At 41.3% G+C, this 22,336-nt stretch overlaps 1 protein-coding gene across 1 annotated transcript in view; it reads right to left on the bottom strand.

The window, feature by feature from the left end:
- Nucleotides 1–22,058, bottom strand: part of mrpl13 (mitochondrial ribosomal protein L13) — a 293,506-nt gene extending 271,448 nt beyond the window's left edge. Inside the window, exon 1 of the mRNA XM_077209645.1 lies at nucleotides 22,047–22,058. The gene's annotated coding sequence lies outside the window, so the exon portion shown is untranslated. The remainder of the gene's footprint in view (nucleotides 1–22,046) is intronic.
- Nucleotides 22,059–22,336: the final 278 nt, after the last annotated feature.

Below are 22,336 nucleotides of genomic sequence, written 5' to 3'. Positions count from 1 at the left end.
ACTAATTTCTTCAAAATCAGACATAGTAACTTTCTGAGGATGTGGTCTGATCTGTCTGACCTCAGTGCCACACAAGGATATGCTGATCGCCTTTCTGATATTATTGATTTTTAGAGAAGAAGGAGGCAAACTCACTGCACTTCACTGTGAATCTGGCTTGTGGGGTTTGTTAGACTCTCTACAGTGGCAAAAAGATTGCGTGTATTGTTTATGTTTCTGTTTATAATATTTGAGAAGAAAGTCTGTCTAGTTTTGTCTAGTTCCAGATTGAAAGCATGGAGGCTGTCTTTATAGATGTTATAATGAACTACAAGTTTTGTCTTCCGCCACATGTGCTCTGCTTTTTTGCATTGTCTTTTCACATTTTGCATTTGTCTGCCACTCTTTTTCCTGACTTTCACAGGAGCAATATCATCTATTACACTCAGTACTTTTGAGTTAAAGGACTCAAGGAGAGAATCAACAGAGTCAGCAGATATGCTTGGTGTTAAAGATAATAGCCTCTCCTGTGTACAGATGCTCTACTGCAGATACTGGCCACTAGAGGCCTGAATTATATAACACAAACACTTCATAAATTAAAGATATTGACACTTCTATATAAAGCTGCTGTCTTGTCTGCGATACTGATTACTGATAACACACTCCCCCTCTCATGTTCTATTAAGCAGATTGAGAGGTCCTGCGTTCATACGATGCCCTGATGACCCCATATCTTGAAGCCTGAAGATATTACATGTCAGCAAAGGCTTCACAAAGATAAGAGCTCTATAAGTCACAGCCTCATCTACTTACATGATTGATAGTGAAAGTTAAGGCTACAACATTATCATTATCAACATTTTCACTGTTGAAGTCACAGTGGGACAATGCCTATCATTTAAAAGTTTAAAAAACATTGCAGTTTTGCGATGAATCAGTAGATCATAATTGCTATTTGCAATTGTTTCCTTGTTCTGAGTTCTATTTGGATTTGCAGTTGCTATCCTTTTGATGTCCGTTGTAGAATATTGCATGTTATTCCATATTGTTTATTAGTCATTTCCAGTCCTCTAATTTGATTGGCTAAGCATTGTTTCCAGATTGCTGATATTTAGTATAATAGCTTTGGGATGTTTCCAGTTTTTAACAATACATCAATTATCCATGAATAATTATTTCATGCACAAAAATTTGGGTTTTGGCGGTTTCATCCAACTCTCGCTCTCTCTTTCCAGTTTTTTGAGTTGTATTTGTTGGAGCAAATCTGGTGTCCTGCTGGAATATTCTGTGCATGAGAAACTGAACTTCCCATTGCACAGTTTGCTTCTCCATTAGCAGTCAGCTGGACTGCGGAACTCAGAGGTGACCATGATGAACTTAATCAGCTTGGCATGGCAGCTTAACCGCTACACTTTTTATCAGACCATTTGCTACAATCTTTCGATTTGGTGGAGTAGCTGTACTCGTAGCATTTTATTGTTTTATTAGATATGTTTTCTATATCCTGTAAAATATTCAGTTTATGCACTCCATTTCCATAATGTTCCATGGAAATATATGGAGTATATCAGTATGTTGTTATAAGTACAATGACACATAAATATGGCACCTGAGATCTCAATACCAATGCAGGACGTTATATGCACTCTAAAGACCACACTCAAACCATAACTATTTATCTTTAACATCATATGGCGTATTCCAGCAGGAGTATTTACGTATCTCAACCATGTAAAACACTGCATTGTGAGGATGGGCCAAAATATCAGCCGCCTTGGGTTCTGGCTAACCTTTATGTTTTTCCTTCCTCCTAGAATTGTCTTTGAATGGTATCAAGTAGGCATTTGGCAACATAATCTGTTCAGAAAAAAAGTTGCAACATAATGTATTGCTTGAAGTAAAAGGACAGCATTTAAATTAAGCAATACTATGATGTTTTTAAACCACATGGCCTGGGAACCCTGTTGAAGTGCTCTAGTATATTTCTTCTATGTCACGATTTTCTGCATCTTTGATAAACTAATTAGATGAAAGTTGAGAAAATGTGACCAATGGCATATGATAACACTGTACCACAATGGAAAATGATGGCTGTGGATTTGCACTTATGCATTTGAATTTTTGTATAGACAGTGGGACGAATTTTATAATTGCATTTATGCATTTATTTGGAAGTGTTTACCATGATAAAATTACATGTATGCATAAATAACACTATCATTTGTGTTTATTATTTTCAGACAAAAGGAACACGTCAGTCAATTCAAGAAATTGTTCTAAATGACAACAGCGAGAAAGTTCAGAATCATTTTTATGGTTTTAGGATCGATGATTTATTCTTTTTTTCTTTTTTAGTTCTAAGTGTAAAAATACATCAAATACATTAATTAAAGGGACATTAAGTAAGAATTACTCCCATCTATCGGTGAAATTGTATTTTGCATTCAAACGAATTGTGCTCTCCAGCGCCTCGCGTTTTCAAATGCGTGTTGCATCTACGGTAGCCGTTATGTACCAAAAAGCTATGACAGGATGTCTTCTAATAGCACTTCGTCGAGTTTTCCTTCGGGTGAACAGGTTTGTTATTTCAAACAAACTTCAAATTGACACAACGTAGCGCCTTCTCTATTTTACTCAATAGCTGCTATTCATCAAAGAGCCTGTTTAACTTTTAACTGTAAATGTTCTTCTGTCTATATAATAAAGTAAACAACCAAACCATTAAGAAAAAGCTTGTAATTAAGACTGTAACATTGACTTACCTGTCGAGGAGAAAGCAGGCAACTTCAGCATCTGAAGAAAGCAATCCCGACATTCACTCTGGTTTTTTTGTATCATCCGGTCACGTTTCCTTTTACGATCATTTTTGGTCTGTTTTGGCGAAGAGGATTTCTTATCCAGTGGCTCAGCATAGATATGGTCCGCCATTAAAAATAAAAGTGACAAGCGCCTCTCACTGCTCTGCCCCTCCGTTTCTGCTGCTTTCAGTTACGTTACGCTGGCTCTGAACGAAAATGCGTTGTGGAAACGCGTTGGCGTACTTTTTGTCCCTCTCTGCTATTATAGTTTTTCAAGATGGTGGAACTACATGGAAGCCTCCGTGGACTTACCCGTCCCATGTATATAAATATAATAAATTTTTCGTTTACGAGGATAAATCAGATAATTGGCAGAGGTATTTGTACACCATTGGGGACATAATTATGAATAAAAATATTGATTTTAGATTATAAATAACCTAAAAAGTTACTTATAGTCCCTTTAAAGAAATGTTCATGTATTAGTAATAACTGAAAGTTATTTAGTTAGTTAGTTAGTTAGTTAGTTAGTTAGTTAGTTAGTTAGTTAGTTTATTAATTGATTAATTAATTGATTTGCTTGCTTGCTTGCAAAAATCTATCTTTTGGTTTTGTTGTTAGCTACGTTGTACTGTTAGAACATAATAGAATTAATGGAAGTTCATTGGTGCAGAGTGTATATAACCACAAGCAGAGCATACTCTGGAGTAAGTTGTATAGTCTCTCCATATCTCCCATATTTCCCTCTATGATGGCAATGCTCATGTGCATTGAGGTGACGGGGTTAAGTATCAGTATGTCGAAGGATGATGTCAAAGAAAATGAAGGAACCTCCTGTTTATTTATACTGACAGATCCCAGGGATCCTCATGCAGTCTTGCCCTTCAGCTACAGCTGGACCCTCCTCCTAACAGCTGTTCCAATCTGCGTTTCCTACTCTCTTATCTCGAGTCAAATGTTCAGCTCACCCGCAAAAAAGCTGCTATCAGCGTCCCACTGGAGGAAATGATGCATCATCAGGCTTTCCTTATTTTCCAGAGTTATGGATGCTAAATATTAATTCATTCATGTGTATGGTCATTCTGTGACAGCGACTTTTAACTGTTTTTCTTTAATTTGGGGATGATTTTCCTTCTTGATTTCTAGTTTTAGGAAGTGATGAAGCAATAAGTTTTATCTCACCCCTCAGGCCTTTGGCCAGCTCTCCATATGACCCGAATGGGCTTGGCCCAACTCTAGAGGTTTTCTATTAAGAGGATTTGAAATTGTGAAGTTCTGTTTAAGCTGTGCAAAGATGCCATCAGCTGTCAAAGAAACAGAAAGTAAAAAGTGAAAGTGTTTCTCCCAGACAACAATACATGTCATATGTGACACTATGTGAAATGCTTCCATCATGCGTATGTGCCGCAGCATCAGTCAGAACCAAGTATGTTTTGACATGGACAACTGGGGATCATTGATCTTAAGGTTGAATCCGAAAGCATAGAATGCTTGGACAGCGCTCTGTACCTGTGCTGACATCCATGGTTTATGTACTTAGATCCAAACCCCCTTTCCTTGTTACTCTAATGTACTTTCAATCATTGGAATTTATTATGTCCCCTGTTTTCAAATCTTATTTTACAAATTTATGGTTTATGATTTAGAAAATGAGACAGTATTTATGCACTGAAATGAAATGGTGTAGGATTTACTTTGACACAATTTTCACACATAAATTGCTATTAAATTTCACAAATAATTACAAAGAAATGGCAAGTTAAATGTGAAAATTGAAAGATTGAAATACTATATTCTTGTAAAATGTACTTATTGGCTGTTTGGTTGAACATGCAATATATATTTACTAATCATTAAGTTTTGTTCAGCTTTAATAGATTTTAGATTTTTAAAACAAATTATCCATAATTATTATCCACAAAACATAAGAGCAGGTCAGTGTTGGGCCACCGATGCATTACACACCACTTTAGGATGCCATTATTTCACAATGTAATGGCAAACAGGCCCTCGCGCCAAATAATTGACACCTGTTTTATATTTGGCTCACCACATGTAGTGCATAAGAGTGACACTGCTGAAACCCACCATCCATATGTTTGACACCTTTCAACACCTTTTAAGTAAAACATAATTTTGTTGTTGGAGCCCAATTAGGATGCAAAAACTCATTTTAATTTCAACAGAACTTTACAATAACACAAACTTAAATCATCATCTTATTCAAATCACTTTTATCATGAAGAACTTCTGAAGAACTCATTTCATGTATTAACATCAGATCCTATAAACATCCAATTTTCACATTAGCGTGCATCATGTACGTTATGAGTGCTAATTGAGGTGTGTGCTCATTCAGTGACCTTCATTCACTGCAGACGGCAGTAATTGTGGGACTCTTGAGACCAGCTGTATGGATATGTTGACTTGTTGCTGAGGTGTGGTCATAGTTACGGTTTTGATATCTAAGAAATGAGAGAATAAGTAGTGGAATAAAACCAGCTGCAAAACAGAAGTGTGATGTGTTTTCGAGGAAAGAGAAAGAAAGAGAGGGTAATGACATACAGATACAGAAATCATAATATCATCATGCTTTCTCAGAGGATAGTTAAAATACATTTTTATATGGTGCAGTTTTGTGGTTAAGGGTTTCTCTATGTGTGTGTAAATGGGTTGTCAATGGGGCAAAAAGGTTGATCTCGCCAAACCACCCACACAAAATGTACTCGCATAAATCCCCTTACATGGAATAATAATCATATAAAATTCAAGGATTTTCATATCCCACAGCACACAGCTAGAGCTTCATTCCAAAGCATCAGGTCCCGGATGGCTGGAATTTGATTGCGAGAGTAAAGTGTAACCATCATGTTTTTTCTTTTACTTATTTAGCAGTATTTATTTAATATTTATTTAGCATATCATAACGAATTTTAACGACAGGGAAAAACATTCATCATTGGAGTTATTCATAAAATAACAAGCTAACCCTCACAAAAAAAAACTATAAGTATGATATTAAGTTCACTCAAAGAAAACTTCCAAGTATACCTGCAGTATACAATTACTAAGCTAGCTGTTAACTGAAAACGTGTACTTTCAAAAATAAGTATTTCATTTACTACTGTTATACTTAAAATATACTTAAAAGTATGCTTTTATAAACTAAAAAATCGGCCAATTTACTCCCAAGTAGTATTGAAATAGTACACTTACAAGTTTACTACTAGTACATTGATATTAGCCTAGTACTTACTACAAAAAGTACATTTTCCTCTAATGTCAACAAACCTCACTAATAGATCTGGCTGTATTGAGTTCAATCTTTCTTTATACCACAACAATACATAGGATTTCAAGAGAGTGTAACATCCACTCTATTAAGAAGAGAGAAGCGGAATTGACTTGCCACAAAGAGACGTGCAGATGTTACATGTGTTGGCAGCGAGCTCTGTATTGATTGCTATTGTTTACTCGTACATTTCAGATTAGGACAACAAACCGGGATGTTTATGGGAAATAATTAGTGTTGATGTATAGTCGCATATTCCTGTAATCATTCCATCAAGATCTATTTAATTACCTTTATGGCAAGTCAAACATCCTGTAATGAAAAACATGTTTGCGCATTAATTTTGCATTGTCTCTTGCACATGCACTGTTACAAAGATCGTTCGAGTCTCTGGGAAAGGCTGCAGGATTCAGAGAATCTCGCCATCGCTGTGGGTTCTCAACAACATTACCTCTGGGTCTACTTTTCCATGAACCCCGGCGGATCTCACGGCCAACCGCCAACAGACTGTATAAGAGTGTGTATAGAAGTGTTTACAATTTCCACAAATGGCCGTTTCTCAAATCACTGCAACTACGAAACATGACTAATATCCCTGGTGATTCCATTGTTTTATTTTCTCCCTCCTGTCCCAGTTATTCTAGTCTGCAAAATGCTGAAGAACAGATTGAAAAGGACCATCAATATTTAGCTTTTGAATAAGATAAAAAACAGGTCCTCATTTCTCATATGAATTCTTTAAACCAGCTTTCTTTATGGTTCCTGGAAATCCAAGATCTTTTCTTAAGAAAGAAAGTATCACTGTAACACCAGAAGAAAAGCAGCCCATTGTGTTAGAAAATTACTGTTTTTAATAAATAGAAGAAAAATGCAGTGAGTCTGAATTATTGCTACTTCATATTTCGTGGATGACATAGAGGAAATGACCCATAGCAACAACAATAATCAGCTAGATTAATTTGAAAGCATATTATACTATAAATCTACTTTTTACTTCGATAAACTGAAAATCCACACAAATTCTTAACAGATTGTCGATGTAGTTCCTCTAATTTTGAGGGAAATGAAGGGAGACTGGGGGACACAGTAGCTGATAATGTAATATTTGTTGGCCTGCTTTAACCCTCTACTCCAGGATCCAACATTAACATTAGACAAGTGCCAAATGTGAGTAAAGATTAGCTTCGAAGAGTAAATTAAACCGAGTTACTGTCCCATTGGCCTGTGTTTTTTCAAGGAATTGTGAAATAATGCATGGTTGAAATTGCCAAGTACTAAAAAGTGTTTTGTTTTTCAATCAATTCAAAGTGATTCAAACTGTTTACTGAACTTTTACCTCATTGGACAACCTGCAAGTTTACATGTCAGTAGAAGAATATTCTCGGTGTCAAGGGTTACATCATGTTATGATAGAAGATAAATATAAAAAGGAAAAATTAGATGCAATTTTTTAGCATATCCTTTATATACAATACACACACGCACAAACACACACACACACACGCATGCACACGCACACACACACACGCACGCACGTGTGTGTGTGTGTGTGTGTGTGTGTGTGTGTTGTATATAAAGGATATTTGAATAGAATTTAGCTCTCCTCAATATAAAGCTTAAAATATACACTAAACAAAACTTTTTGGATAGTAAATTAGTGCCAAGCTCTTTTAAGTGTTGGCTTTAAACAGATTGCCAAGACCACTTAAGCCTACAAAGTCATAGGTGACAGAGCTGCAAAGATTGACCATTTTATCACCTTTTTTTAAGGATGCTAAAACGGGCCCCATCCAGCTAAAGGGGGATTCGGGGTGATAGGGCTTGTAACTTGAGTAAGGACAAGTTTACACAGGGAAAGCTTCATTCAGCTGGCATGTTTAAAGCTCTAGACCTTATTCACAGCAGCGCCATCTTTGATTTTTAACGAGAATGAAATTGAGGCTGTGAGCAATACATACATCTCTTTAGAGGGCTATACTGTTATTTATGTTTTTGAATTGTTCTGCTGACGAAAAATATATTTCCAAGCCACTTCAGGTGTAGAAAAAAAGGTGTACTAGGAGATTTATACAGCTTTTTACAGCAGATGCCACTGAAAACACAACAAATCTATCCCTCATAGCCTCGCTTTCATACCTATCATGATGCTTCTCTGAATAAGGTCTATATATATGGTAAAACCGTGATTTCATTGCACTCTTAAATTGTGCACTGCAAGAAGGAAACAATCAGTCATTATTTACTAACCATCATGTTGTTATAAATCTTTATGACTTTTTTGCCCATACAATAAAAGTATGTAAAACACTGGACCCTTTGACTTGACTCATTTGGGACATTCTTTAAAACAGATTATTTTTTGTTATACAGAAGAAAGAAATTTATACAGCTTTGGAGCGACATGTGGCGGGTGAGCAAATTATCACATAATTTGTGGGTGAATTAACCCTTTATATATATAAATCTCCATATTGATTCTGAGAATATTAGAAAATCCTATAGCCTAAAGATCCAAGATTAGAATGACAACAGTACTTTAAACCCAAATAAGTTGGCAAAACTCAAAAGTTTAAGTAAACAGAACGGGCCGATTTAAATGTTGTACTCATACATTTGAATTGCTCTCAACTTGACAATTTTGAGTAGGTTCATTAATTTAACTTAAAACTGTCACGTAATCTCAATTTAGATACTTAAATATCTTGCTAATTCAGTAAATGCTGATTGGTAACATTATGCTGTCACCATGATGTCATGTATTGTCTAGACCTCTTCTCGTTGGTCCCTGATTAGTTTACCTCCCTCCTCACTCTGTGTATATAGTCCCCGTTCTGTTCATCCTGTGTTAGTTATTGAATGTGGTCATGCTATATGTGTTACTAACCAGTAACCTTTAATGTTATTTGGCAAGTTGCACGGCAAGTTCGAGACAAATGCTTTGGTAACATGAGCATAGCATAGTAATTGCTAAAAGAGTACTGCAATAAAGAACACTTATTTGTTTTCAAACCAATCTCATGCTCCACTTGTCACCATAGTGGTACCCCCCCCCCCCCCCCCCCCCAAAACCCAACATAACAGAAACTCTTCTAAATTAGCATAGCAAAACATTAAACACTATAAAATCTCCCACTTAACATTAATCTTGCTCACAAAAAACTAATTATATAACACTTAATTTTATATTTACTCTCCCTTTCGAGTGTCATGGCATAGCATGCTGGGAATTGGAAATCCCAGACCAGTTTCCGTTAAATTTAAGTTTGTCTAATTAAAAGAAACAAGTTTAAAAAAACTCATAAAACTTAATTTGATTGAACTAATTTGTTTAATTTGAGTTTGCCCTACTCAACCCAATTAATTATTTTGAGCCTTAGGGTTTACAGTAATTTTGGAATGACTGGGCTGGTTTTAAGACTTATTGATAGTTGTTCAAGTAATGCAGTAAACGGGTCATCAGACTAATTTTGACTTTCCATGAAATACAGTTGGAAGTCTACTTTATATATTAAAACAAAGCAGATAGTGGAGAAACATTGTGTAGTTTCCATTTAGTTTCATTTGCTTGTCATAATACTCATCATTATTAGCCATTAGTTTTGTTTGTATTTCGGGGAAACGATCTCTTGATCTGCCTAAACAGAACTGTGCTTATTCATTTTCACAGCAATGACTAAAGCTGTCTGAGATTGAATTGTGAAGTAGCAAGATAACGGCACAACAGGAAACGAAGAAACATGATAAAGATTTGTTTTGGTTGGCTCCCAGGACAGCGCTAAAAATAGAGGTTGGAAGGAGAGTACAGCAGTGACATACCTCTGTTACTGTGTTGCATTTCTCAAAAGGAATGAGTCTGTTCTACTTCTCCATAATGGAGCTTCTGATCAAGATGACTTTTTACTCGCTGGCTTTATAGATCTCTGGGGACTAATCATATAGGTAGTGGCACAGACCCTTTAAATAGCAATGAACACAATTTCACAAATGTGACCCGTCACAGAAACCAGGGACACAAGTCGGCAGCACAACTTTCCAGGAAAATGAGAAAGAAGAGTTTTTTTTTTCAAAATTGGTGCATTTCAATTTTTTGCAGAATCTGTTAATTGAAATCACGAAGAAGCCTCTCCATGTTTGAGATAGCAGTATTGGTATATTTAAAAGCTTACATTTTGAGGTTGAAATCGGCTTGTTTTCGGAGATTCTAGCATGCAGTAGGGACGTGACGTGTCATTGTCTGTGTGTATTTCCATACTGAATAACCCGGCGCTTTTGCCCCCGCCCTCCAAGTGAACCGCTACTTATTATGCTGTGCTCTGGCCGGCTCTATCTGATATCAAATATCAATATATCAATCATTTGAGGAGGTGAAATGTGATTATTTGGAAAATTCCTGTCATGAGTGCTTAAAGAAAAATGGCAGCAGGCATAAACTTTAATATTGTTGACATTTTGGGCACATGAGCGTTGCGCACTACGTGCGTTGTATGTTGGCCTATGGCTTATTTGTCTTTGTGTGTTGTTGCTGGTTTTGCGTTATATGTATATGGCATATTGGTCTTTGTGTGTTGTTGCTGGTTTTGCGTTATATGTAGGCTATATGGCATATTGGTCTTTGTGTGTTGTTGGTTTTGCGTTATATGTAGGCTATATGGCATATTGGTCTTTGTGTGTTGTTGCTGGTACGTTGCAAATAGAGGGGCGGCACAATTGTTTTTCGCCTAGTGCGGCAGAAGTGCATTCATTCGAAGTGCAAAAAAGCTGTAAAGCACAGGGGGGAGCTTTAGAGGGGGTATGGCTTATCTAAATGAGATGTAAATGAGCCCTATTGTCACTCCCAGCAGCAGAGACAGGTGAGAACTGCACAATCTTTAGAGGTCGTTTTCTCATCTTTGAGCTTTTTTTAAGTGCCTACCTTCAAATGGCCACAACTTCTCCAAATATTATCCGATTTCCACATGTTACACATCGTTGGAAAGCTTGGAGATTACAATTTCAGAATCTATGAATAACTCAAAATGCCCCAGAACCGACTTGTCCCCCTAGTTTCCGTGACCGGTCACAAATTTTCTCTTTCTCTCTTACTACAAGGCTACAAAGCTAAATTCCTCTCACAAACCATTGTTCACAAGCCACACAGTCAATGAGCAATACTTTTAACTGCCAAATGACCGTAGACCCACTTTAACATGTGTTGAATGTGGCCTAAAGTCTAAATTAGCATAAATGAATTAGAGTTTAGAATTTTTTTTTTTAAATTCAATGGGGTTCAAAGCAATATTGGGCTTTTCTTTTGTGTTCCAAACAAATTGCATGTACTATCCGTTTAATCAACAATGGGCAATATTATATGTCATATTCTTGTTATTTAGGAGGAGGATGTGTACTTTCACAGCATTGATGATCAAGTTGACACAGTTTTGGTCTTGTCTGAAAAATGTCCCAGATGCAAAATGTGGAATTGCATTTGCAGAGGAAGAAGAGGATGTTCTTCTAACATGCTGGCATGGATCACACATTTCTAATGACCAGATTTCCTTTTTTTTGCAACATTTAATCATAAATATTTTCCTGAAATCTCTCAGTATTACTTGTTAATGTCAATTAAGCAAACATCTGTCACCTATTACACAAAGAACATCATGGCAAAAAAACAACAACAAAAAAAAAAAAACAGTGCACTAGGCAGAATTGAGCAGCAATAACCCATAACTTCTGCTAGCCAGAGAACATCACGGATTCTCCTGCACATCACTGATTCCCCTTTCATCATCTCCTTCAACCCACCTCCAAATCTGTATGGCTTGGCAGCAAACAGATGTTTTTACTTGTTGAACTTGCTCTGTTGAGATTTACTTTTTCTTCTTCATGAAGTGAATCCTGACACTTCCCTTTTTGTAGACAATTACATTTTTATTAGGAGGACTGAGAAAGATGAATGAGATAATTATTTTCAAATAACCTGTTAAAATAGTAAACATATCGCACTGAACGATTCATTCGAGAATTTGACTGATCCGATTGTATTTGTTCTCGAGACAACAATGACTATGAAGTTATCAATTCACTGAATTCACAAGTCTGACTCAAAGCCAAGAACGGGTAAAAGTGCAAGCTGTTTAGGCTCATTGTATGAAATGCTTGAATGAGGACATGTCCACATTTTGTGTATAGTGTCTGAATGGGGTAGGTTTGCGTTAAAATAAAGCAAATTAATGCCCATGCATCTTCCCCATTTCAACTGATGTAAAACGTACTCGGTTACTAACGTAACCTCGGTTCTCTCTAGAGAAGGAACGAGTACTGCGTAATATCTTACGCTATGGGGAAAACCTCTTTTCCACGAGATATTGAAGCCAAAAATTATCCTTAATTTTGAATTAATGTAAAACGCTGTGCAGCAGCATGCAGACATAGGCAAGACAGCTTGCGCGCCTATTGGCTGCTCTGCGGCAACAGCAGCAGCCTATCGAGAGAGGCTCTGCTTGACGGATATCCAATGGGGGCATTTCACGCCCATTTCGTCACGTCCCGCCAGAAAGGGCGTGGTCGCGCCCTATAAACATAGCTCGATTAGGTTGGTATAACTGGTTTTCATCGCCGAAGCGAACCAGAGCTGTGTATGCACGGCAAGATACGCAGTACTCGTTCCCTCTCTAGAGAGAACCGAGGTTACGTTAGTAACCGAGTACGTTCTCTTACGAGAGTACCTCTTGTACTGCGTAATATCTTACGCTATGGGGAACACAATGCAAAACGCTGTGCGTACTGGGATCCGACACCAAAGTCCCAAGGGCAGTAGCCCGGGGCTCATATAGTGCATAATCATCATAGACTCACAGAGAGTCGGTGAAGAGAGGCTGCAAGCATCATTCCCCAAGAAATAGCATCCTACAGGAGCTAGTTATGTTAACAGTGTTTCACGCAGACAGGGTGAACGTGTTCAGCCTGAACTGGGTAATAGTATGGGTTATTCAACACCCATGGAGCTGTTTTATCGCTCAGTGAGCGATGCACAAGCGAAACTCAGCATCTGGACCGGCACAGCGGGGCAGATAGCACTGAATTCTATACCGACAGAAGCTTGGCTTGTAAGGCGGGAACCTCTAGGTTGTAAAACCTTATAAATGTAGACGCGAGGCCCAGCCCGCGGCCGTACAGATATCGGTAACCCCACTATACCACGCCCACTATGAGGCCACGCCTCTTGTGGAGTGCGCTCTGACACCCAAAGGACACTGCAGGCCCTTAGAAGTGTAAGCCAGTGCTATGGCGTCGACTATCCATCTGGATAAGCTCTGTTTTGATGCGGCCAGTCCCATGCGGCCCAGTCCGCCAAACAAAACGAAGAGCTGCTCAGTCTGTCAGAAGACCGACGAGCGGGACACATAAGCTCTCAGTGCCCTGACAGAGCAGAGATGACTCGCATCCTTCTCCTTATCACGAACCGGGAGGGCGCACAGGGAAATAACCTGGGCCCTAAACGGTGTGTTGAGGGATGTGGGCACGTACCAGTGCCTTGGTTTGAGTATGACTTTTGAGCCATTAGGCCCAAACTCCATGCATGACGCGCTTACCGAAAGCGCTTGCAAGTCCCCTACGCGCTTCACTGAAGCGAGCGCCATAAGGAATACCGTTTTGAGAGACAGATGTTTCATGCCTGACAAATGGATTGGCTTGAATGGGGCACCTTTCATGGCTTCCACAACCGTAGAAAGGTCCCACACAGGGACTGAGGGGGGTCTGGGAGGATTCAGCCTCCGAGCTCCCCTGAGGAATCGCACGACCAGGTCGTTTTTCCCCAGTGACTGGCCAGACCTCTGCTATGCAAACGCCGCTATGGCCGCCACGTATACTTTGAGCGTGGATGGGGTTCTGCCCTTATCCAGCAGCTCCTGAAGGAAGGAGAGCACTTCCGTAACCCCGCAGTCTGCGAGTGAAAAGCCCTGAGCTTGACACCAGGCAGAGAACACTGACCACTTTGAGGAATAGAGCCGTCTAGTAGAAGGGGCTCTAGCCTGCGTGATTGTATTTAACACTCCCTCTGGGAGGTTAGCGGGTACCCGTTGATGGCCCATGCATGTAGGGACCATAATTCCGGGCGAGGATGCCAAATCGAGCCCTTTGCCTGAGAGAGGAGGTCTCTCCTCACCGGTATCGGCCACGGGGCAGTGCTGGTCCACCGCATTAGGACTGGGAACCAATTCTGTTTTGTCCAGAGCGGAGCCACGAGTAGCACTGGGCATCCGTTTTCCCTCATTCGTTCCAGCACTTGAGGCTGGAGCGAGACGGGGAGAAAAGCATAGAGGGGGCAGTGAGGCCATACGTGGGCCAGCGCATCCCTGCTCTTGGAGAAAAAGCTCGGACAGTGAGCGCTTTCTTGGGACGCGAACAGGTCCGCCTGCACTCTGCCGAATGTCTCCCACAGCAGTTGGATCGTCTGCAGGTGCAGCGACCATTCCCCTGCTGGGACATTGTTTCTGGACAGACGGTCTGGTCCCAGATTCAGGCGACCAGGCACATGCGCTGCTTTCAGTGAAAGGACCCAGACCAGGAGGCGTTCCGTCAGCCTGTAAAGGTTTCGGGACCTGACGCCACCCTGGTGATTTATGTATGCCACAACTGACATGTTGTCCGAATGGACTAAGACGTGGCGGCCTTTTATCTGGGGACAAAAGCCTAATAGCGGGTTGTCGACTGCCAGCATTTCTAGGCAGTTTATGCGTAGGAGCTTTTCCCGTTCTGACCACTGGCCGAAGAACGGTCTGCCCTCGAGCAGCGCTCCCCATCCCGAGGTGAAGGCGTCCGTGGACACCACCGTCACAATCGAGGGAGTCCCCAGAACTCAAGCCTGACTGATACCAGTCGGCTATTTTCCAAGGTTCCAGAGCCTAAATGCATTTCATGTCGACCTTGAGGCGAAACAGACCAGAGGTCCATGCCCGGGGTGGAACTCGCACTTTCAGCCATAACTGCAGTGGGCGTATGCAAAGCAGGTCCAGCTGGAGTACTGAAGATGCCGAGGCCATGAGGCCCAGCATTTTCTGAAACCTTTTGAGCGGGACTATAGAGCCGCGGCGAAAGGATTTCGCGGTGCGCTGAATGTCCAGTTCTCACTCTGGCGACAGAGTCCCGCACTGTTCCCAGAAAAGAGATTTTCTGGCTGGGAAACAGCGGACTCTTCGCCCAATTGACTGTGAGACCCAGATTCTCGAGATGCTCGAGTAATCTGGTTCTGTGTTCTATGAGCTCTGAATGTGATCGAGCTAGAATCAGCCAATCGTCCAAGTAGTTCAAAACTCGCATGCCCTGAAGTCTCAGGGGTGCGAGGGCCGCGTCCATGCACTTCGTAAATGTACGGGGTGCTAGGGATAGGCCGAACGGTAGGACTGTGTATTGATATGCCTGGCCCTCGAAGGCGAATCTCAAGAATCGCCTGTGACGTGACGCTATTTGTATTTGGAAATAGGCATTTTTCAGATCTATTGATATAAACCAGTCTACCTGGCGCACTTGCGTGAGGATTTTCCTGGTTGTCAGCATTCTGAACTGGCGCTTCATAAGCACTCTGTTCAGCTGTCGCAGATCTAGAATGGGTCTGGGACCCCCGTCTCTTTTCGGTACCAGAAAATATCTGCTGTATAGCCCCCCTTCGCTCAGCGCCTGAGATAAAGGTTCTATGGCCCCTTTGCTCAGCAGTTTCGCTATTTCGGCTCGAAGTAGATGAGATACTTTGTTGTTTACCGTGGTTTCGACTCGCGCCGTGTAACGGCAGGGACGTCGAGCGAACTGTAGCGAATAGCCTCTTTCTATAGTGTTCAACACCCATTCTGATACCCCGGGAAGCTTTGCCCACGCATCTGCGTGAATAGCTAGGGGTAGAATGAAATCCGGGCTCTGGCCGCAGCATAGCGGCGGCTGCAGAGCTTCGGTGTGCTGAGACATAAACACTGTGTTTATAGTGTGCGAGGCGGGAGGCGCGCCTGGTCACGCTCGAATTCTCTATGACAGGTTGTGGAGAGAGAGCGAGCGGGACAAACCCCGTGGGGTTGAGCGTGTCTGTGAAGGAATGTGGGCACGGGACGGCGGGCACATTCACTGCACTGAGAACACCGTCGGCTTGTGCTGACCGAATGTGTGTCGGTTTCATTTTTGCAGAAAACGAGGGACATGCATCGTGTAGTGTTTGTGGGCACTATGTCTAGGGCACATTCACTACATTTGTGACCAGTCACGGAAACTAGGGACACAAGTCGGTTCTGGGGCATTTTGAGTTATTCATAGATTCTGAGAGTGTAATATCCAAGCTTTCCAACGATGTGTAACATGTGGAAATCTGATAATATTTGGAGAAGTTGTGGCCATTTTAAAGTAGGCACTTAAAAAAGCTCAAAGAGGAGAAAACGAGCTCTAAAAGATTGTGCAGTTCTCACCTGTCTCTGCTGCTGGGGGTGACAATAGGGCTCATTTACATCTCATTTAGATAAGCCATACCCCCTTTAAAGCTCCTCCATGTGCTTTACAGCTTTTTTTACACTTCGAATGAGTGCACTTCTGCCGCACTAGGCGAAAAACAATTGTGCTGCCCCTCTATTTGCAACGTACCAGCAACAACACACAAAGACCAATAATGCCATATAGCCTGCATATAACGCGAAACCAGCAACAACACATAAAGACCAATATGCCATATACATATAACGCAAAACCAGCAACAACACACAAAGACCAATATGCCATATAGCCTGCATATAACGCAAAACCAGCAACAACACACAAAGGCCAATATGCCATATACATACAGTATAACGCAAAACCAGCAACAACACACAAAGACCAATATGCCATATACATATAACGCAAAACCAACAACAACAAACAAAGACCAATAAGCCATAGGCCTACATATAGCGCAAATAGTACGCAACGCTCGTGTGCCCAAAATGTCAACAATATTAAAGTTTATGTAGGAGGCAAATGCCTGCTGGCATTTTTCTTTAAGCAGTCATTTCTGCAATTTTCCAAATAATCACATTTCACCTCCTCAAATTACTGTTGCAAATCTCTTTACACCACTTTCTTATGTGCGTATACACACACAAATGAAATGTCCGCAAGCACATTATATCATCAGCAGGTTCAGCATCTTAAATAACGACTAAAGAGCAAATGAAGCTTAACTTACATTTCAGAAACACGCACGGCAGGCCTTCATCGCAGCAGCAAATGTCTTAACTGCATCCTCTATTTCGATTCTCCGTCACATATGAAACAGCCAGCCACCGCTGTCAGCGAGCCGAGCCGCCGTATTGAAGCACTGAGGGCGAGCGCGCTGCGCCCATACCTCCGGTTCAGTTTCCCGAGCCCACGAAGTGCGGCGAAAACATTTTCGGTGTAACTGCCAGACGGTTCATCTCGTCTGCGACAATCTTTGCGGCATCCATCTTCATTGAATTTTGATATCAGAGAGAGCTGGCCAGAGCACAGCATAATAAGTAGCCATGTGGTTGACTTGGAGGGCGGGGGCAAAAGCGCCGGGTTATTCAGTATGGAAATACACACAGACAATGACACGCCACGCCCCTACTGCATACTAGAATCTCCGAAAACAAGCCGATTTCAACCTCAAAATGTAAGCTTTTAAATATACCAATACTGCTATCTCAAACATGGAGAGGCTTCTTCGTGATTTCAATTAACAGATTCTCCAAAAAATTGAAAATCACCAATTTTGAAAAAAAACTCTTCTTTCTCATTTTGCTCGAAAGTTGTGCTGCCGACTTGTGTCCCTGGTTTCTGTGACGGGTCACATTTTTGCACAATTGACATGAGTCGATTTTATTTGTGCTAGCCCTGAACTGTGGCGGGCTGCGTCTGTGTGTGGGAATGGGCACTGAGACGTGGGCATTCTTACAACACTCATAACACCATCGGCTGTGGCCGGAATACCAGAAAATACACTCTTTTGGGATTTATCTGGGTTGCCGTAAAAATGGCATTTCTGTGCAGGCAAGAGGGCTGTGGTGCTGGCTTGTTTACTGCGAAATACACTGGAACAGTCACATTGTTTGGAACTGAACGAGCGAGAAGTTTCGGTGGAGTCTGGCCGCCGCGAGACTTTAACACCGTGGGTCTTAGCTGACTGTATGTGTGTTCGTTTCGTTTTACAGAAAACGTGGCACATGCAGTGTGTAGTGTTTGTGGGCACTGGGTTGTGGGCACATTCACTACATTTAATGCACAATGACATGAGTCGATCTCATTTGTGCGAGCCCTGTACTGTGGCGGGCTGTGTTTGTGTGTAGAAATGAACACTGGGCTGTGGGCATTTTTATTACACTCATGACACCATCGGCTGTGGCCGGAATACCAGAAAATACACTGCTTATATGATTTTTCTGGGTCGCCGTGGAAACGGCATTTTTGTGCAGGCAAGCGGGCCATGGTACCGGCTTGTTTACTGCAAAATACACTGGAACAGTCGCATTTTCTTGGAACTGAACGAGCAAAAAGTTTCGGTGCAAGTCTGGCCGCGGCGAGACAATTTTATCTGCTGCTAGACCTGGGATCGAACACGGGTCTCCCCGTGCGAAGGCTTTGGGTTTCGCCACTGAGCCACAGGTGGAAACGACAAAAGTTTAAAATAGCTTGAGCACATAACAGAGCGTCATCACAGTTTGTGTGTGTTGGCGTTTGTTTGCAGCCGTGCATGTTATACAACAGGCTCATTGCTGCAATATTGACATTTTCAGCCGCTCAAACTAAGAGGAGCTGAGAAATGTTTGAGAAATGGAGATTGGTCCGGCCTCGGCGGGACCAAAACACACTCTTTCCTCATTTTGCCGGTGACGCATGTCCACGGGGGGCGGGGTAGCTTTCTTGTAACGTAAAGAAAGCTAGCCGCGCAGCGGTTTTGATGCTGGCCCGTTTCCCTGACGACTCGCGGGCAGAGGGGGGAGGTCCACAGAGGGGGGAGGTCCACAGAGGTCCACAGAGGTTTGGGGCTGTTTCGTCGACCTCAATGGTGGAAGCGGCGGCAGACGGCGGCCGCTGTCCATGGGTGAGGGACTCGAGCGATGCCAGCGAAGCTGGCGGGCGAACCGGTGAGCTTTGGCGGGAAGGAGAAGGCTCGGGCCGCGCTGGGCACGGTGCTTTTCACGGCGCGGCGCTACTGCGGGCTGAAGTGCAGGCTCTGAGAATGATGCCAGGCGAGTCCTCAGAGTCACCATCGGCTGTAGCTCACAGTGAGGGCATCCGCCGTCGACGAGAGCGAGAGCCACATGATCCTCACCCAGGCAGGAAACGCAGATGACATGGCGATCCTCTTCACTGAGTGTGTCTCGGCATGAGCCACAGGATCTATGCATCTTGAAAAAGACGCAGCTCTTTTAGGAGAGGGAGAGAAACAGTGAAAAAATATGTGTCGCAGCGGCGAACACACACACACACACACTTGCAGAAAAGGATATAACGCCGGAAAGCGTAGCAGGTACGGCGGCTAAAGGCGGCGATGCCAGCGACTTCAGACTCAAAGGCTCGCCCCGCTGTGTGCTTTTTCTCAGACGGCGTGGCTTCTCACTCCGGATCCAGCGATGCGGTGATGCTTCGCTGAAGAGATGAAAATCAGTTGTACCAGCCTAATCGAGCTAAGTTTATAGGGCGAGACCACGCCCTTTCTGGCGGGACGTGACGATAGGCTCGATAGCCTCTCTCGATAGGCTGCTGCTATTGCCGCAGGGCAGCCAATAGGCGCGCAAGCCGTCTTGCCTATGTCTGCATGCTGCTGCACAGCGTTTTACATTAATTCAAAATTAAGGATCATTTTTGGCTTCAATATCTCGTGGAAAAGAGGTTTTCCTCATAGCGTAAGATATTACGCAGTACGAGAGATACTCTCGTAAGAGAACTAGTATGTTTACATGGCGTTCCTCTTATAATATTAACACATTTTGCCCTATGACATCGTCCTCATTTCTATATACTATATGGTTTACTATTGTGGTTATTTTCACTTGTTTGCACACTTGAATTATCAGTAATTATCAGTAGAATTTGTCAGTGTTACCCCACCCCCCACCCCTCTCTCCCCCTGAAAAAAGAGAATGATACATGATAATGAGATAAAGACATTAAAGGAACATCAGAGTTAACTACTTCTCTCCTATAAACTTTTTTTGGTTCTTGCAAAAGATTGCCCTGCTGTTTTTATACCTATAGCAACAGCTAAATACGCTTCCCAGGGTCACTGTGGCACACACTCTATGTTGTTGTGTCTACTTTCTGCCAGTATTTCACATCATAGGGACACTAAAGTAGGGAAGGTTTTGACATCAGCTCTGAGCTGTTTGATCAAGTTCTAAAAAAACTCCATTCATGGAGATCTTGATCATGGCTCTGCACTCTAAGGTATGTTTCCACTAAATCAAATTGCCTACACTGTAAACCCAGATTTTGTTTCTAATTAAACTTACGAGTGATCATTACTTATTATTTTACCTGGCTGGACGAGCACAGGCCTCGGCAACAGACGGTATTGAGAATTATCAGAGGTTTAGATGTTGATGAATTGTTGTTTAATTTAATTTAAAAATATTCACTTGAAAATTAATGATTATCTGGCTGCTTTACTTGTTTGTCTAAAAAGGCACAATTGTTATAGCTAAAAAGCTATAGTAAAGTGATCCAGTGATGACTGTACATTTATGTTGTCATCAATAGAGATTAAAAGTCATGGAAATGAAAAGGTTCATTTTCCAATGCATGCTGGGTACCTAATAGTACACCTAAACTCAAAAAGTTTTAGAATGTGAACTAATGATTTTCAGTAATGACTACAAATGTAAGCTTGTTTTGTCTACTGCACCTACATAAGATTATATGTTAATAGAACTCAACATGTTAAGTTTCAGCTTGTCTAAAAAGATGGGGATCCATGTTAATATAACTCAACATGTTTAGTTTCAGCTTGTGTAAAAACTAAAGTGGTATAGGGCAACGGGTTTCCAGGCAATTTGGGAGTAAAGTCTACTAATTCGGGTTAAGAGTGTACAAACTATGCATTTGGGAATCTTCATATTCCTTTTTTAGCCTTTTTATGAGAAGCATCATAAAACATACTGTTATCAAATGATTCATTCAGATATATTCCATCTATTTTACATTTTGATGTCATACATTACCATGTTTAGCATTTCAGGGAGCTCTTTCCTTCTCACTAATAGCCAACCTCCCCCCAAAAACATAGTCATCCCATTTCCCAGAACTGGGCCTGATAATTCAAAAGGAAGTTGGCTTTCTGCTTAATTTTCTAAATATCCTTTCCAGTCATCTTGCTTTTTGCCAAGTCTATGCTGGCCTATAGTGAATCCAAACTTCCACTATAGCTTCAATTGGAGTCTTGAGATTCAAGATCTTATTATATCAATCCCACCACTTGAAGAGACTAAACCTCTGAGATCTGTTATATGTACTGACTCTATGGCAGTATTACAAAGTTTTATAACAGATAACGCAATACGTGAAGATTTGGTATTAGAAGTAAAGCATCTTCTTTTAAATCTTATAAGCCTTGGATTAATGGTACAGTTCTGTTGGTTACCAGGCCATAATGGAATAGATGGCAATGACATTACTGATAAGTTAGCTAAAAAAGCTCTGGAATTAGACCAAGTACAAATTCACATTCCATTGGGTAAAGGAGATGCTAAAGCTTTAATTAAATCACAGATTATACTAAGGTGGCAAGATGAATGGGAGTTAGAGAGTAATGCCAGACATTATCATAGGAACCAGAACTGTGTTGGAGGGAAAAGAATCACCCTCATTGGGTCTTAATAGGCACGAATAAGGTATGATAACCAGATTGAGGTTGGGCCACACAGGCCTTAATTCCACTTTATCCTTAATAGGTAAAAGTAATGGCATATGCTCTGAATGTAAAGTCTTGGAGGATGTCACCCATGTTTTATTTAAATGTAAGAAATTTGACAAACTCTGATGCAGAAAAATTTGACGCTGATGCAGAAAATGATATTCATAATATATTACAGGAGCAAGGAATGCAGGGACAAAGAATTTTTTTTTTTTATGATTTGATGTATCATCTGCCAACGTCCTTTTTACACACTCCTGTGTAGTAGTTCAGTAGGTGGCGGTATATATCGTAAAGATATGATCTGCCATTAATCAGAAGAAGAAGAAGACTTCCTGTACAGACTATACTCATATACTTACCGTCATCCATCCATCCTGTTGTGTCCTAAAGTCA

This window comes from Siphateles boraxobius, unplaced genomic scaffold (assembly GCF_051911475.1).
Source record: "Siphateles boraxobius isolate OS27281-9 unplaced genomic scaffold, OSU_SipBor_1 12, whole genome shotgun sequence".
Lineage (NCBI taxonomy): Eukaryota > Metazoa > Chordata > Actinopteri > Cypriniformes > Leuciscidae > Siphateles > Siphateles boraxobius.
Note: the sequence above shows the minus strand (reverse complement) of the source record. Positions and strands in the feature narration are given on the sequence as shown.